We start from the raw sequence: 7,316 nt of genomic DNA on the forward strand, positions 1-7,316 counted from the left end.
GTTTGCTTTTAGGGACTGGATGTTGGGCCGGGTGGGGTGAGCCAGGTGATGGCGTTGGTCATTGAGTTCAGAGACTGGGTCTCTGGTATGCAGCTTGTGCCTATCCGTTGTCTTCAGAGCCTGTATAAAGTTCCCTAGTGCAGATAGGCTATGTCACATAGGAAACTATCTCTGTTGCTTTAGAGTCTCAATGGAGGTGACCGGGGGAGTCCTGTGTTGGCTGATGGGGGTCCACACAGGAGTGGCAGCTGGAGATCCTGTGCAAGGGTAGCAGCCAGGTGTCCTGCATGGGAGCTGTGTCCTAAATTTCTGTTCATGTGGGTGGTTGAAAGTTTTGTGTGGCTGCTGATGCCAATGGTCAGGCTTGAGCACTCGGTAATCCTGCATGGGCAAGTAGTTGGGAGACATATTCTGAAGTTGAGACCTGGAGCTCTACATGGTCATGGTGGTTATGATTCCTGTGTGGAAGCAGGAATATCACTCACAGAGAAGCAGTATTCTCACTTCTTTAGTCCCAGGTCACAGAGCGACACAGAATGCTGCCTCCCTCTGGTCTACCATCTTGGCTAAATGCATTTTATATTATGAAATGGGCTTGAGCTTTGGGGAGCCAGAGACAAAAAGTTATGGTTTAGAGATGAGGTGTCTCCCCAAAGCCACTTTTGAGATAATGCAAAAATATTCATATGTGAAATACTTGTGTTGTGAGAGCCTTAACATGAACACTGGATCAATCCACTAATATAGATTAACCACATGGTAACCAGGCAAGTAGGGTGTGGCTGGAGGATATAGGTTACTGGGGGCATAATTTGGGGGTTTATATTTTGTTCCTGATGAACAGAACATTCTCTGCTTCCTAATAGTTATGTTCTTTCTTCCATTATACCCTTCTGCCATCATGATCTGACTCATCTCATGCCCAGAGATAAGAAGTTGGCTAGGTGCTGGGATATGGCTCAAGCGGTAGCGCGCTTGCCTGGCATGTGTGCAGCCCGGGTTCAATCCTCAGCACCACATACAAAGAAGTTGGCTGCTATGAATTAAGATTTCTGAAGCCAAGAGCCAAATAAACTTTTTCTTCTCTACATTGTTCTTGTCAGGTCTTTTAGTTACAACAATAAAAAAGGGACTAAAACATCTCATATTCGAATGGCAGCATTTTCACTTCTTTGTAAGGATACAACAGAACTTAATTTCCTAAAAGATTTTGGTGGAGACATTCAAACCACAGCAGAAATGAAATTTAATTTAATTATTGCTGTTTCATTTTGAGTGCAGATGCAAAAATAGTACTTATTGAGTTTGCCAACTTTTTTTACATTACATGTAAATGTTCAGATAATAGAAAAAAAGCTTTGCTTATCTTAATATATTTTCAATTTGGGAGAATATTCACAATGGAAAATAATCGACAAAATATGTTTACCATATAAAGAGATTATGCACTCTGGTTTACCAGCAACAGTTTTGCACACAGTTTTTTTGGTGGAAGATTAGTTTATATAGTCATATAAAGTATTCTGATCTTTTTAATTAATGTCTACACAGCGGCCAATATATCTTTTATTATGATTCTAAATATTTTCCCCTTAATTATCTTAAACTGCTTCTAATTCCCACAGAGTGAACAATGAAAACATTCCAATTATCTTTGCCTTCAAAGCTCTGACTTGTCTCTGTGGCACAATCACCTTCAATAAAATTTCAGTCACACTATCTTTTGTATGTTCAAACAAGTCCACCTCACTTCCAGTCCAAGGCCATGCATTTTATCTCCCCTCAGCTTAGAATTCAGAATCCTATGGTTCTTATATGGCATGTTCCTTGGAATTCACCTCTCACCTTGGATATTTCAATTATCAAATTTAGCTTCATCAATTTGTTTTCTATAGAATCAATATTTTTGACCTAAGTGTTATTTATTACCTAACTTTTCTTGTTCTCATATATGTTCATTCTTAATTCTGTTATACTCCATTTAATTTATAAAATCCATAACATCAGGGAAATTACTTTGTATAAAACTTTTTTTTAGTGCCTAGAACATGACCATTCAACACATATATTGAATGAATAATTACAATTAATATAGTTATTTTGTCCTTGTTCACTATTGTTTGTTTAGATAAAATGTACTAATTGCATATTTCAACAATTCTTTTCATGATGAAGTATAAAATTATTTTTGAGTCCTATCACATGACTAAGAATGCCTCAATTTAATTTAGCCATTCATAACTTATAAAGCCTATTCAACATAACATTTCAAAAGTATTTCAACTATAATAAAATAGAAGAAATGCTTGTGAATATGCCAATAATGCAAAGGCTCAGGGCAGCTACACAGCAATGCAGTCCCTATTTTGAATTCAGAAAAATTAAAGAGCAGAATCTTTTGATTCTTTTCTTTTTTCCCCTCTTTCTTTCTTCTTTCCTCAAATAATAATTTAAGTCAAAGCCAATGCATTTACTTTTATCTCTTCTAATATTAAAAACTTGTAATTATTTATATTATTATAGGTAACTGTTTTGAACATAAGGGACAGTTTGACATAAAAACATCTTTTAAATTTTTTGGAATTCCCAAACCAATAGACCTATTATTACTAACATAAACTTCAGAACTATTTTAAGTGGTACAACTATTCTTAATGTTGAACCTTGAATGAGAGACCTGAAAGCTACAGAAAGACAAGAAAAAAAACTTTTTCCCATACCAATTTTAAGACTTAAATTTGATTATCATAAAAAAAGGACTTCCATGGAATTTGTGGGTCTCATAAATATAGGAAAATGTCATCAGCAAACAGAGATCATTGGACTTCTTTTTTTCCCCTTTTTGTATCCCTTTAATTTTCTTCTATTGCCTGATCACTTTTACTAGAATTTCAAGGACTATGTTGAATAGGGATAGTGAGAGTACTTCTCTTGTTCCTGTTTTCATTTTTTCTCTATTATGTCATGTTGGCTTTGGGTTTATTGTATATAGCCTTTGTAATGTTGAGATAACTTCCTTCCCTTTCTACTTTCTTTTGTGTTTTAATCATGAATGGGTGTTGGACTTTGTCAAAAGTTTATTCTGCATCTATAGAGATAATCATGCAACTCTTGTACTTAATTCTATTTATGTGGTCAGTTATGTGGATTTGCATATGTTGGACCAAACTTGCATCCCTGGAATGAAACCCACTTGATGGTGACATATTCTCTTCTTAATACACTTTATGATTTGCCAATATGTTATTAAGAATTTGGCAACTATGTTTGTCAGGAATATTGGCCTGCAGATTTCTTTCCTTTTGGTATTTTTGTCTAATTTAGCATCAGGGTGATTCTGGCTTCATAAAATGAATTTGCCAGTCTTTTCTCCTTTACTATTTCATGAAATAATTTGAGCAGAATTTTTAACATAAGTTTTTCTATAAAAGGCCCAGTGGAACTTGACTGAGAATTCATCCAGACCCAAATTTTTCTTTGTTGGAAGACCTTTAATAACTGATTCAATTTTATCCATTGATATTGATCTGTTTATGATTTCTATATACTCAAGTTCAAATTGGATAGGCCATATGTCTCTAGGAATTTATGAATATCTTCAAGATTTTAAAGCTTATAAAGTATAAATTTTCAAAATAACTTCAAATGATCATCTAAATTTCAGAAGTATCTGTAAAGCTATCTCATTTTCATCTCTAATTTTGTTTGAGTGTTTCCTCTAATTCTTTTGCTTAATTTGACTAAGGGTTTATTAATTTTCTTTATATTTTACAAGAAGCTACCCCTTGTTTTATTGGTTCTTTTCATTTTTATGAATTCTCAATTTCATTAAATTTATCTCTGATTTTAATTATTTCTTAACTTCTACCAATTTTAGAACTGATGAAAAAAAAGAGTGAACTAGCACAATGCAAGATGAACATATGTAAATCAATTACTTTCCTATAATCTAATAGTGAATTGGCTGAAAAAGAAATGAGGAAAACCATCTATTAAAAATTAATAACACAATAATCTTAAAAACAAAAAAACTTGGAAGTAAGTCTAACCATGAACACAAAAATCCTCTACACTGAAAACTTTATAACACTTGAGAACAAACTTTTACCTTAAAAGATGAAAATATTCAGAAGATGAGTAGATCTCTCATCCTCTTGGATAGGCAGAATTAATATTATCAAAATGGTCATATTATCAAAAACAATATTCAGAATCCACACAATCCCATCAAAATACCAATGATATTATTCAAAGAATTAGAAAAAATTCTAAATTTTATTTGCAAGAATAAGAGACACAGAAGAGTCAAAGCCTCCTGAGCAACAAGAACTATGCTAGAGACATTGCAATACCAGACTTCAAATTATAATACAAGTCTATAATAACAAAAACAACATCATATCAGCACCAAAACATACATGAGAACCAATGCAATAGGACAGAAAACACTGAGACTAATCCACATAGATATAGTCATCTCATACTCAAAAATGTGCTAAAAACATTTTGGTGGAAAATACAGCCTTTTAAAATTTTTTATTGATTCCTTTTAATCATACATGTCTAATATATTATCTGTTTTGATAAAATTGTACATGCATCTTTAGACTTATTCTAATTAGGACCCTGTTCTTGTGGATATACATAATAGTGATATTCACCTAATTTTTATTTACATATGTACATAGGAAAATTATGTCAGGTTCATTCCTCTGTCTTTTGTATTCTTATCCTCCCCTCCATTTTCTTTATTTCCTTTTGTATTCTTATCCTCCCCTCCATTTTCTTTTTATTTCCCTTAATGTCCTCAACTTATATTCTTCCCTTGCCCTCCTATTGTGGTTTAGCTTCTACATATCAATAAAAACATTTGACCTGCTGTTTTGGGGGATTGGCTTATTTCACTTAGCATAAAAGTCTGCAGATCTATCTATATACTAGTAAATGTCATAAAGTCATTCTTACTTATGGCTGAGTAATATTTCATTGTGCACATGTACCATAATTTCTTTATCCATTCATCTCTTGAAGGGCACCTAGGTTGTCTCCATAACTTAGCTATTGTGAATTGAGTTACTATATGCATTAATTGGCTGTGTCACTGTATTATGCTAATTTTAAGCTCATTGAATATATTCTAAGGAGTGGTACAAATGGTTCAAATGGTGGTTCCATTCCTAGATTTTTGAGGAATCTTTATACTGCTTCCCAGAGTAATAGTATCAGTTTGCAGGCTCACCACAATGTACGAGCATTCCCTTTTTCCTATATCCTAGCCAACAATTATTGTTGCTTATATTGTTTATAGTTTCCATACTGACTGGAGTGAAATGATATCTCAGTATAGTTTAAATCTGCATCTCTCATTGACAGAGATGATAAACATTTTTGTATAATTATTGACCATTCAAATTCCTTCTTTAGAGAAGAATCTGTTCAGTTCCTTTTCCTTTTTATTGAATGTCATTTGCTTCTGTGATGTTAAGTTTTTTGAGTTCTTTGTATATCCTGGAAATCAATGCCATATCTGAGGTGTAAGTGGCAAAGATTTTCTCCCATTCTGTAAACTCTCTTTTCATACTCTTGATTGTTTTCTTTGCTGAGAAGAAGTTAATTAGCTTGATGTCATTCCATTTACTGATTTTTTATTTTACTTATTGTACTTTAGGAGTCTTGTTAAGATCGCTAATTCCTAAGCAAATATGTTGAAGTGTTGGACCTATATTTCTTCTAGTATGTGCAGAGTTTTTGCTCTAATTCTTAAGTCTTTTATATACTTAGAGAAGATTATTGTACAAAGTGAGAAATAAAGTCAACTTTCATTCCATTAAATGTAAATTTCGAGTTTTGCCAGCATCATTTGTTGAAGAGGCTATCTTTTCTCCAGTATATATTTTTGCACCCTTTGTCTAACATGAGATAACAATATTTATAAGGGTTTGTCTCTGTGTTTTATGTTTTGTTCCATTGGTGTTGCCTGTTTCGGTGTAAATAACACACTGCTTTTTGCTACTATAGCTGTGTAGTATAATTTAAGGCTTTGTATTGTGATGCTTTCCACTTCATTTTTCTTTTTGAGGATTGCTTTGGCTATCTTGGACCTCTTATTTTTTCAGATAAATTTTGTGACAACATTTTATATTTCTATGAAGAACATCATTGGAATTTTGATGGGAATTGCATTTAATCTGCATAGTGCTTTTGAAAAGATATTGGTCTGAAGTTTTCTTTTCTTGATATGTCTTTGTCTAGTTTTGGCATCAGCACCTCATAGAATGTGTTTCAAAGAGTTCTCTCCTTTCTTATTTAATGGAATAATTTGAGGAGGATTGGCATTAGTTCTTTAAAGTCCTGGTAGAACTTGGCCATGAATCCCTTTGGTCATGGACTTTTCTTTGCTTTTGATGGCATCTTCAATTTCATTACATGAAATCAATTTGTTTAAATTTTCTATATCCTCCTGGTTTTATATTAGTATGTATTGGCTATAGGAAATTGTCAATGTCTTCAAAACTTTCTAGCTTTTTGGAGTATAAATTTTTAAAATAATTTCTGGTTATATTTTGTATTTTAGTAGTGTTTATAATGATATTTCCATTTTTTCATGAATTTTAAAAATTTGAGTTTTTTTCTTTCTTTTAGTTAGCTTGGCTAAGGAATTTTTATTTTGTTTATTCTTTCAAAGCAGCAACTTTTGTTTCATTGATTTTCTGAATTGTTTTTACTAAGTTCAGGTCTGATTTTAATCATTTTCTATCTTCTACTGCTTGGGACATAAATATTTAAGACTGTTATTTCTTTTTGTTGTATGATTTCATTAAGCTCTGTGTAATTGCCTTATTTGTCTCTTCTAATTAATTTTGGCTTGATGTCCACTTTATCTGATATGATAATATAAACTCCTTCTTGTTTATGAGATATATGTGAATGATGTTTTCCGCCCCCCTATCCTTTCACCTTCAATCTGTGGATGTCTTTGCTTAGGAGGTGAGTCTCTTGAAGATGGCATACTATTGGGTTTTGTTTTTTTATTCCAATATACCAGCCTATGTCTTTTGATTGATGAGTTTAGACCATTTGCATTCAGTCTTATTATTGGGACATGCTTTTTATTTCCTGTTATTTTGATTTATTTTTGGTTTTTATGTTGGTCAGATTCTCTTATTCCTGTAGTGTAGCTTCACCCTCTTCTGGTTTTCATTTTTTATTCTCCATTTCTTCATGAAATATTTTATTATGTATGTTTTGTAATGCCAGCTTTTTAGTTATGAATTCTTTTAGCCTTTGTTTATTGTGGTAGGTTTTAATTTTATCTT

Source organism: Ictidomys tridecemlineatus, chromosome 8 (assembly GCF_052094955.1).
Source record: "Ictidomys tridecemlineatus isolate mIctTri1 chromosome 8, mIctTri1.hap1, whole genome shotgun sequence".
Lineage (NCBI taxonomy): Eukaryota > Metazoa > Chordata > Mammalia > Rodentia > Sciuridae > Ictidomys > Ictidomys tridecemlineatus.